Source organism: Dioscorea cayenensis, chromosome 19 (genome assembly GCF_009730915.1).
Source record: "Dioscorea cayenensis subsp. rotundata cultivar TDr96_F1 chromosome 19, TDr96_F1_v2_PseudoChromosome.rev07_lg8_w22 25.fasta, whole genome shotgun sequence".
Lineage (NCBI taxonomy): Eukaryota > Viridiplantae > Streptophyta > Magnoliopsida > Dioscoreales > Dioscoreaceae > Dioscorea > Dioscorea cayenensis.
Window position 1 is genome coordinate 28,001,128 of NC_052489.1, and position 12,279 is coordinate 28,013,406.

At 38.5% G+C, this 12,279-nt stretch overlaps 1 pseudogene; it reads right to left on the reverse strand.

Annotated features, from left to right (window-relative positions):
- Positions 1-9,124: 9,124 nt before the first annotated feature.
- Positions 9,125-10,721, reverse strand: LOC120249323 (annotated as a pseudogene).
- Positions 10,722-12,279: the final 1,558 nt, after the last annotated feature.

The following is a 12,279-nucleotide window of genomic DNA, read 5'->3' on the forward strand; positions in this document are numbered from 1 at the left end:
AATATGCTACATTCTTTGATCAAAACCTACACAAAATAAAGGGAAAATTACTGTTCACCCCTCGTAATTTTCAAAACTTCCCAAAAACCCCTCCATCTTTTGCACACTCCCGGACAGACCCTCCGTTATATTTTTACATTCCTTTTAACCCCAGCCGTAAGTTGAAGTGGGTCCACGATATGAAATTCCTTTTTGCCCTTGCAAAAGGTGGAAAAATGGCCCTAATCATAACTTTCTTTTACGATAGTTTTTCAATGCCTCGCTGCTTTTTTCTCAAACAAAGTTTAGAAGACTCATATCTTGTTCTTCTTGTTCTTGTTCTTGTTCTTCTTGTTCTTCTTCTTCTTCTTCTTCTTTTTCTTCTTCTCATTTGGTGTATTCAATTTTAGCTCTTCCGATTAAATTATGGAGACTTTTTGTGCTATCACTAGATACAACGGGGAGGGACGAGTGCTAATGTTCACTGCTACCGACTTCTTGGGAATCAAAGTAGTTATTTGAAATATGTGAGCGATGGGGTCTCGATATTTCCCGTGTCGAGGTGAAGTTTATCACAACTCGATGGACATAAAACCAGTATGTCTCATATAAAACGAGGTTGACTTCCAGACAGCACGTGTCACGTGCAGACTCCATCTTCAAATGTTCTCGTTGTTGATCTTGTTGTTGAGACGGATGACGCTGGCATCGTATCCTCACCGAAAACGAGTTCTTCTCGTCTGTAAGTTTCTTCTCGCTTATGTTTATATAGTTGTAGAAGTTAATTATTGTTTATTATCCCCTGCCAATCTGTTTACATTTATCAAGTTTCCATTAACTTATTAACTTATTATTTAACTTTTTTTGTTTTAACGCTTTAAGATTTATGTTTATCGCTTTAAATATTTTGTGTCTCCGCTTTAAATATTGATCGTGTTTGTTTAAACTAAAGTGTTGGCTGGAATTCGTAATCTGGGCAACGCTCTGTTCCACATCATGGCGAGCCCGAGGGTGTGGCACGCCTTCCTTCCTCATCCGATCAAGTCGAAGTGTTGTCGCTGGATATCGACAATGTTTTGAAGGCGCTGAACATTTCGGAGACGCACTTAGGAATTTTTGCAATCAAAAGGAATTTTGACTTCAAATCATCGAAGAACGAGAAACACCGGGTGATCGTGGAAGGAAGCTTCGACTTCAAAAATGGCGTATAAGGAAGCTATATTCTCATACTGACAAACGACAGTCGATGGATGAAAAATCGCGAATCGCGCTTTGCGATCACCGCGACGAGAAGGCAACCTCGGTGTCCCTAGACGAAAGAGGATCGAGTCGAAGCGTCCCCGAGGTCCGCAAGTTGCGCTGTAGCCATCGCCACGCTTTCAGTCACAATCGCAGATCGTGGAATGAATCATGTCCTGACTCAGGCATCTGGTATATACTTTTATTATTGTTTAAATATTGAACTTTATATTTAAATATATCTCTTACGCTTTTAAATAGTTTATTCTCCGCTTTAATCGTTATTTTTTTATCGCTTAAAAATAAATTTGTATCCGCTTAAAATGTACAACGGGATGGTGCTAGCGGTTCCCTGCTGCACTAATACACGCCCGGTTCCCCCAAGCGCTTTCCACTCCCGTCGCACATAAAAAAATCGTAACATTACATTACACTCTATAAGAGATTATTAAGTAATAAGGATATTAGCCGATAATGAAAATGAAAATGAAACAGAACCCTACCCGATAATGTACCTCGCGGACTACAATATCATCCAACAAGAATGTAACCTCAAAACGAAACAGTAATGAATTTAATTGAATTTAGATACATGTACATTTACATCGACAAAAATTTGTCATGTTTTTCCGAAAAAAATGAATCAATTTAAACCGGTTTACATTTGAAACTATTACACCTATACAACGACTATGACCCCCGCTCATGACACTCCTCCTCGGGTTCGCTTTTTACACAAGAAACGGAGTTTAAACAATTACATTGATATTTACACAATGAACTATATACTTAAACACCGAAAGTGTATGTTAAACAAATCGAATCTGGATTATTAAAGAAAGAATCGTGTATACAAATATAGAAAGAATGACTAAGAACCCGCTTGCGAAGACTCCCCTCCGGGCCGTGATGCTGCTGCCCTCCCCTCCCTAAGTATGCTGGAAACATACCTTAATCGCAGATAAAGGGACGCCGACCCTGCGGTATCCCGTAGCTTCTCACCGTGAGTAATCGCTCGATAAACCGCATGACATAGACGCTGCGATCGACACTTCCTTTTTCTCGTCAGGGGGCTTCGTTGCCGTGAACAAGCGGGTACTTTTGCGGTCGCCGACTCGCCCTAACTCCATGTCGATACAGATGTCGAATAGGTTCCACTGCTCGAGATATACAAGTTCATATTAGAATGCCGATTATTTACCGAACACTATTACACAAACACAAATTATTAAAGCACTTACCATTTCTAGCTGCGTTTTATCGTGATTCTTCGCTTTGGCATGAAGAATAATGCCCCAGTATTCTTGTTTTTTTCATTGTCGAGGACGACGACATGGAAGTGGCCACTCATAATTATCGGGAGGATGACGATGTCCACTTCACTGCAAGTTCTGCGCGGCATCTCCAATCATAGCTATCGTGGATTCATGTGCGTCCGCCGCTCGCTGACACTGAACAAGGCCGAGTGGCCGTGTGATGGAGGTGCGCCTCTTATAACGATATGGCACTACGCCATCGCCTTTTGCAAGATACATACTGACGCGTCCCATCACATCGCCCTCGTGACCATCTCCTTCCCCTCGAGCGGTGTCGAATAGATTGGCCCGTGTGGTGCCGACAGAGTCATTCTTCCACACGCATGCTCTGTGGTTGAACGGAACAAAGACATGTAAACAATGTTGTAAGTATAAAATTAAACGTTAAAGTATAAACTTTAAATTCTATATTGAATGGTTAACGGTAACGGTAATATTTAAAGGGTATCACTTATAAGTTAAATGTTATCTGTAAATTTTAAACGTTAACGCTCCCTACTTAAATGGTAACTAAAAAGCAGTTTAAACAATATCATAAAAACTTCAAACTTACTTGTCCATAGGGCGCTGAGGAAGATCCTTATCAACTCCCGCCTCATACTTATCTGAGGCGGGATTAGCAACGATTTTTTTCTTCGGAACGAAGACTCTTCCCAAGTTCTTCTACTTTTTATCGCTTCCTTTAATGGGGCACGACTGCAGAAAGATCAACGGGAGACACTTCTTTACATGCTTCTTGTTCTTGTGGGATTGTGTCTGCCTTCGATGCGCAGCACGGTCACCGCTGGTTCCACCGTGAATTCCCACTTCGCTGAGGATAGACTCAACGACCTTCTCAACCGTGAGTTCCACTGCAGCAGAGATCAATGGGAGACACAACGTTGTCCCGGTTGTTCTTCTTCATGGATTGTGTCCATCTTTGATGCCGCGATCTGTCACGCCACGGCTCCACCAGTATGCATGATGTCGCCAACAACGAGTCGACGATCTTTTTCCACGCAGCAAACCTCGGGCACCATCTTCAATCTCCTCCACCGTGATGGGCATGTCATCAACGCTAACAACTATCGACCACGATGGTGCTGCTGCCGATGGTGCTCGCTATTATTTCATCGTCACCGGCACGCAGCGGAGACGGAGGCATTATTGTTTTTCCTCTTTTTGCAAGCTTCTTCGAATGAGGCCGTCTTTCGAAGGGCCACCCCGATGATGTCCTCGCTCGTCGAACTCCGACTGGGCGTATCCGTCCCCGGGTGCTTCATTTGTTTGAAGGGAAGGCGCAGTCGATCGTGATCGCGACCGGCCTTCCAACGCCTCACTCGAGCGACAAGTCGAGGGAACCTCGGTCATCAAAAATCGGCAAGCCCGCATGAGAGTTGCAGCTGACATCCCTCGCCCTAGTGCCGGCAGGGAGCCGCCACGCTCGGGGAGCCGACACTGGTCGGGGGAAGCCACGGCCCAGGGGGTGGGAGGGCTTCTCCGCCTCGACGAATGCGCTTTTGACCGAAGGTGGAGAACGGCGTCCAGTCAGCAAGGAAGAGGGTCGCCCTCTCATCTCGCCTTTTGAGCAAGCGGTTCCCGGAGCAATAGCATCCGACCGACTGCTGGCTCGAACAAATACTTCTTCATCAAGATTCACGGAACCACATTTCAGAAACTAGCATGTGTAAAGCAAACAATCTTAGCGAAATTATTTAGTTTAAACAATTAAAACTATATTTACATATGTAACTCGTGATATTTAAACGTTATAACCTATTGTGTTAAACATAGAACAAACAAATTAAACATTAAACTAAAAGTTTAAACGGTAGTTGAACAAAAGTTAAACGGTAAGTTATAATTTTTAAACGATAGATGAATAAAGTTAAACGGTAAATGATATGGTTAAACGTTAACGCTCTACGCTAAACAAAAATATTTTTTTGAATTATTACCTCTTTTCCTTCGAGAGATGACAAACTCGTCTCTATCGTCGCTCGCTTCCGTAAGTATTTTCACCGTAGCACAAAGATCCTTGGGATCTTGCAAAAACGGACTTTCTTTCCGGCTCCGGTCACTCAGAAAACCGGATGTTAAGCGCCACTGCGAACCCCTTAACATACCCGGTGTTGGTCTTCTTCCCCGGCGATCTAGATCGGACTCGGGTAGCGGCTTGTGGTATGTCCTCCATAAGCCACTCATGCGCCGCTTGCACCCATGCGTAGCGCCCCCATTCCGTGTAGATCATCGACATAATCAACGATCCAGTTAGGAACCGAAAGCAGAGGTATTTGGGAAGAGGATTGTACCCTGGAGAGTACACCATCGTGAGTTTGGCAAAATTCTCCTCTTCTCCCTCTCGTCCAACGAGTTCTGTGAAGAGTGCTCCCGATGGAGTCTCCGTGTCTCTCGTGACGTCTTCGATAAATACCTCTCTCGAAAGTCGACCGTGTTTTCTTCTTCGAAACACGATCGCCTCCCCATCGCAACGCGAGCCAAGAACGATTGCTACATCTTCGAGTCCGAAAGTCGCGCATGCTTTCCCGATCCCGAATTTATTGAGTGCGGTTATCGTATCTCCGCAACGGAGAGTCAAGAAGGGCCCGCTCTTGGTATACTGACTTCCAACTCGAGAATGTCGTGGAACGGTGTCCTTCGGATGATCTCCCAGTGTCGAGGGATCATGTGAACTTTCAATTCGACCCACGGTCTCCACTCGCGGTGTCAAGTAGCATCGCCCATTAACTAGATCGACCGCCATAATCACAAGCCTCGCGACAATAATAGCACATTGTTAAGCTGAAATGTAATTTGTTAAACGAGTAAACACTCGCTCTTAAACACTCGATATCATTTTTTTAAGCAGATGACGTATACTATTAAACAGAGATACAAATAATTAAACGGAGACGTAACTAACTTAAACGGTAGAAAGCTCATTGTTTAAACGGAGACCCTCATTTTTACAATCGCAACCATATCAACTCGAACGGTAAACGTAGATTATAAACATTACACAAAGCACAACAATCGGAAAACCATTTCGATCGTATACACAGACGAAAATGTAAAACAAAACAAAAACCCTAGCCGAGACATCTCCCTGCAGACTAACAAAACCCCGACCGATTAATCCCCTCGAAAGCTTCAATGTCTTCCAACAAAAAAACAAAATCACAAACCAAAAACCGAAAAAAATGTCTCTTCAGTAATGTAATAGTTAACAAAAACCATAATGAATACCTTAGACCGCAGTGACTGAAATGCTGAATACTTGCACGGGACTTCTTCTTCGAGACGCCGGTGGAAAGGGAAGAGTGCCGTGGGAAGAGAAGAGCTGGAGACGCGAGTTGAGTCGGGAGTCGCGAGTTGAGAGAAGACAAGCAGCTGTAATGCCTAAGAAAAACCCACCCACTTCCTCTCACACCGCCGAAATGGGTGCAGCCACGACTTCCCGTACAAGGGCATTTTCGTCCATAAAATTTTAAATACACTCCGCTTTAATGCCGTATCGTACTTTTGGGGGTTTCAAAATCATGGAGTTGAAAAAGGAAGGGGTTTTTGGGTATTCAAAACTATGGGGGTTTGTTTGGCAATTTGGCAAAGTTGTAGGGTTTTTTTGGCAATTTCCACTAAACGTAAATATAATTTTAAAAAAATAAATCACACAATTAGGTTAGTAAATAAAAAATGTATTCAAAATATTAAACAATTTCTTAGGCTCCCGTGATGCAACCTCTGAGAAGAGTCCTACGCCAAAGGAGATTCATGATCCGAGTGCAAGGTAGTGCGTTTTTGTGGGGAGTTGTGAAGGACATCTGTATCCTTGTGGGGGTGTGTTTTGTTTTGTTTTGTTTTTTTTTTCATGTTGTTGTATCACATTTAGTGGTTAGCTGTTTTGTATATTTCTGTATTGGTTTTTGTTTTAATGAATGTCGTAGCAATGAATGGATGACAACAATGAAAACACTAAGGCCTCTTAAATTATTCTGCAAATGAGCATCTAAAGAATTAATGTATAAGGCAACAAAATGGTTTGCAACCTAATAAAAAAACATTAATCAATTCATATTGATTGAATATTACTAAGTTATTCATGAAATGAATAAATTTGTTACACGTCTTATCAACCAATTAACCTATAAAAAAATGTTTTTATACTATAACAACAACATCCACCAAGAAATGAATCCTTCTTCTGGACTGGGATTAGCACCGTTCTTACTCCTTTCAGAACATGCATAAATTACCAAGAGGACTTTTATTCCTAGCCACTCGAAAAAAATGGCATTTTCTCTGTCAAATCATTCTACAATTTCTTAATTGACAGAGGGCTTCGAAGTCAACTTTATTCTCATTTCTGGAAATCCAAATCCCCAAGCAAAATCACTTTATTTTGCTGGTTGGTCAGAGAAAACAAAATTCTTACTCTTGACAATCTATTCAAAAAAGGTTGTAATCCTAATGCCACTGAAACATGCATTCTTTGTCATAATAACTCGGAAACAGTGGAACATCTTTTTCTTGATTGCAAATATGCGGAACGTATTTGGTCCTTCTTCAAACAAAACCTTGATATTGAGTCTTCCCCACCCTCAGTATCTAATATTTAGACCATTTGGATTCCCTCATTAATTTCCTCTCGTCGGAACCTGGGGGACCTCTGTTCTAGAGCCATAATCTGGAATATTTGGTTTGAACAAAACAATCGCATTTTTAACCTTACTTGCCTACCTATTATTTCAATTTTATACAAGTCTGCTAATATGCTGCTTTCTTGGCTTTCAATGATTTAGAGAACCTTCATTAGGATACCACGGAGGCCACCTCGGAGGATCAAGCGCTCCTCAACTTCCCAGGGCACTAGACCCACTGATTTCATCGGCGATTCAGTGCACACTGCTGATCAGGAGTAGTCATCCTATCCTTATTGCTGGCCAGGCCTGTGTCTCCAGACGGTTGACTTTCACCGTCCCAAACTTGTCTCATTTTTATCTTTCTTCATGTCTTGATTTTTGCTTTCATCTGCTTTTCCTCATCCATGGTGAGGATTTCAGTTTGTTATTTTATTTTAGACTTTTCTCGTTCACGACCTTTTCTATCATACTCTTTGTTTCCTTCTTTTTAATAAATTAGTGGTTTATCCACTTTATTCCAAAAACTATAACAACAACACATCAGCATTCAAATAAATATTGAATCATGGATCATTCATGAGGTAACAATGAATATAAAGTTTGCATGCCATGTGATATAGCGCAAGTAGAAGTCCTTAAAGTTCGTCTCCAATAAGGTGATTTGTGAACTTAATTTGAATTTAGTCCGTCACATAATTTTTTTATTTTTAATAAAGTCCGTCACATAATCACAAGCACAGGCACCTCATATATTAACAGTTATTTAGTTTGCTCACCGAATGAAAATGAGAACACGAATAGAACTGAAAAAAATAAAACAAAAATGAGAATGAAAAAAAGTAGGTTTCGAAATGAAAACACTCGTGAGTTAATTTGTTTAACAAAATTCGACCTGATCACCACTCAACACTAAGCACGCTACGAGAGTAAATTAGGTGGTTTAAATAAAATAATGTATATTTATAAATGAATTGTAAAACAATATTATTATAGTATTTTATAGCATTTATATAGCATCATTGCAAAAGGATAACTTAATTACCATTAGATCATTTACGGGTGATCTTTATTATCATTATCATTATTATTATTTTAAATAAAAATACTTTCATAATTCATGAATGAAACATGTATGTTAGCTTTTAGGGGTTATTTGATTGTTTGTAAGTGAATATTAATTTGATATAAGTTCAAAAATATAATTACCATCCATGTAAGTGTGACGATGAGATTACCCCATTATTTATTATTAATATAAATGATTATTTAATATTTTTTATAAAAATTAATTTAAATAAAAATAATTAAATAAATTAATAAATTATTTATTAAATTTAAAAAATATTTAATAGTTTTTAAAATTTTATTACTTGAAAAAATTTATAATTAAAATTTAAAAACACTCCATCTTTCAATTATTTTTTTAATATTTTCAATTATAGACATATGTTTATCATACAAATATTTAATTATACAAATTTTCAATATTTAATTAATTTTATTACTTAAAAATATTTTATAATTACTTTTTAAAAACAATATAATATTTTCAATTAAAACAAATGTCTTAAAATATTTAATCATATAAATATTAAATTATAAAAATATTTCATATTTTTTTATTTTCTTACTTAAAAAATATTTTTATAACTAAATTCAAACACAATTTTGTTTATTAAATTTTTCTATAATTAAATATTAGATAAAGTGAATACCAATTAATTTACTGTATTTCAACCTACAACAAATCAATATATAAATACAGTTACATATAAATAAAAATTTACATCAACCCAAACATTCATTTACATATAAAATCACTTATATCACATAAATCACCTCATCAAACAAAACACAAATTACAAATTCAAATCAAGATCTCACACTCGATTATTGGGAGCAAATCAAACAAAACACAAAAACAATAATCAATTCAAATCAAGATGCCGCACTCAATTATTGGGAAGCAAATCAAACTAAACACAAGTCCAATTCGAATGAAGATGTTGCACTTAATTATGGGGGAGCATGACTTCCTTAACAACCCTCTCCGAGTTAACCAAAGATTGGCCACCAATCTGACAAGCATTTAATTCACACTCCTTCCACTCCAAGGCCTTCTTCCTCATCTCCCTCCCTTTCTCGCCACCCATCATCTCCCTCACCACCTTCTCCACCTCTCCTCTCTCCACACCACTCCCTATCTCCATCCCCACTCCCCATTCCCTGCAAGCGAACCTGCAATTCGTCGGCTGCTCGGCAAAGAACGGCCAGTCGGCCACGATATCATCTCGGCACACCGCCGGACAAACTCTCCAACGTGGAGTTCCAACCACGCTGTGTCAAAAACCCTCCAACCGCTGCATGCCCCAGAACCACCTCTTGAGGACACCAACTCACAACCAAACCTCTTTCTCTTGTCTCCTCCAAAAACTCTTCCATGTCATCACCTGAGTACTTCTTTTCCTTGACAAGATCAGACCTTAGCACCCACAGAAAATCACATTTGCTATTGGCAAGCCCCCATGCAAACTCTACCAACTGATCTTTGCTCAGCACTGCAATACTACCGAAGTTAACATACAACACTGAAGCTTTATCTTTTTTATCTAACCAATCTAAGCAAGTAGTGTCTTCTTTCCAGAGGTTTAAACTGAGAGATGAAACAGGGGCGTCACTGGGGACGTTGTGTTTGGAGAGGAGGAATAGAGGACCGACGGTGTAGATTGCAATGGTTAACATGGAACGCAGGGCGTTCAGCACCGGAGACTCTAGTTCTTCAAAGGTGTTAATGATGATGGCAGAGGCTTGTGTGGCTCTTTGAACTTCAGTTATTGTGAATTTAAGTAAGATGTCATCAGGGTTGGTTGTGCGGATGAAGGTGGGGAAGTCTCTTAAGCACACGTCCTTTATAGCTGGAACAGATGGTACTGGAGTGTCTAGATATCCATCACTCAGGTTACCTTCATCTTCATTTTACAAAGACAACATTAATGTCAGTAGTATATATATGGAAGTCAATTTATTCTAAATATCTGAGAATAGAAGGCATTCCTTGGAGAGGGATATGGCCATCCTGGAGGAGCTGCTGGAAATGGAGGTAGCACATGAGGCCACAAGCACTAGGAGTCCACAGAACCAAAACAGGGATGCCGAGCTCCTTAGCAGCATCAAGACTGAAAGTCATGATACAACTGGAAACGATGCAAGAAACAGTAGGTTTGTTCTGATTAAGTTTGTGAACGAGTTGAAGCAGAGGAGAGAGACAAGTGGTGGAAGTGGAAGCACAAAGAGATGAGATGTCTTGAGTGGCGTTGAGCTCGGCAGAGGGAGGGAGGCCGTCGGGGATGGTGGCGAAGTTGAAATCGTCGGCTGCGAGGAGGTCAGCGGGGCCTTGGGAGGAGAGGAGACGGTTGTGGTTGTACTCTGTGTTTACGAAAGTGATGTGGAAGCCATGGGAGTGGATGAGCTTGGCGAGGTGGAACATGGGGGATATATGGCCTTGTGCTGGGAATGGGATGCATACTGCATGGGGTTTCTCTGCTTGTGATTGGAACTTGGTATCCATTTTTGTGTTGCTAACTTGATGGAGTATAGAAATCATTATGGTGTTATTTATTGAGCTTTTGGGATCATTAATTAATTGAGGCTTTGTCTTCACCCCAAATATATATTATCCTTGTTTAGGCTTTTTTATTTTATTAAAAATAATTTTTTTTAAAATTATTACGCATACGGAAATGTGCATTTTCTATTATTTTTTTTTAATAATTTTGTTTAAAGACAAAGCCCACTAGTTTTTTAATATTTAATTTTTTTTTTAAACCCAAGAGCTCATTAGTTTTTAATGTTATATTTTTATTTTTTAAAAAATCACGGGTCGGGTAGTTTTTAAATTAAAAAGAATTTTACATTCGAGGCTTATAATTTTCATTAATTATTTTATAATTTATTTTTTTTCCACTTCTACTATGTTATTTCTACTTTCACTAATTGGAACTTGCCGTTAATAATTTAAATAAATAATTTCAATATTTTTTTATAATAACAAAATATTAAATATTTAAAAATTTTAACATGTAAAAATTACTCCCACAACTAAACCAAACTCACTTAATATTTTGAATGAACTAAAACAATTACATATATTATAAAATAATTCAACTAGTACAATATTTAGGTCATATTATTGCATATGACTTAGACCAACGGCATTCGCACAATTTCGACTATTGTAACTTTCATTGCAATATAAACCACAATGTTTTGGCTAACTTCTTTCTCTTATGCCTATCTCATTATGAATTTTGGTGGATTTTGGGCGCCCTGAAGGTGGTGTTCTTATTGTAAGATCAAGACATATATAGACGTGGATCATTATAGGGGTTCCAGTGTCTCATTTGAAATTGCCTAAAACTTTTTATGGTATACATTAAAAATTGTTTCATGCTTATAAACATTATCTACATATGTCTGTCAATGTAGATGAATATATACACACGCTGCAAGAACATGGCGATAAGAAAAACGAAGCTTTTGAAACTCACTGCAATCACACCATCGTCTTCTCAAATTAATGCGATAACTGCAAGCTATACCACCGCATTGAGGTAGTGCTATTTCATCTACCATAAAAGAAGCAGTGAAATTGAAATTGTGTTGTAGATTATCCCATGCTCTCCATTCCGTTGAAAGCTTTTTTGGTGGAATGTTGTCATCTTTATTAATTTAGTGTTGAGATAAACCACACGTGGAAGTCACAACACCAAGCTTCACATGCAATTCTATAACTTGAACATCATGAAATGCTAGGTGGCAACTGAACATCATCTAAACATCTCGGTAGTTATATAATTTGAAAGACCGATAGTGGATCTTACTTTGACTTGAGGAAAGACCTATAAGAAAAATTAATAGAAATTATAAGAATTTGAATGTAAAATTTTTTTTAAATTTAAAAAACTACCGGACCTGCATTTTTTAAAAAATTAAAAGTTTAATATCAAAAAACTAATGGGCCCTTGGTTTTTTAAAAATAAAATATAAATATTAAAAAATTAGTGGGATTTTTAACTTTAAAAAATATGTATTTCCGTAAATAATTATAGAAATACATATTTCGGTAA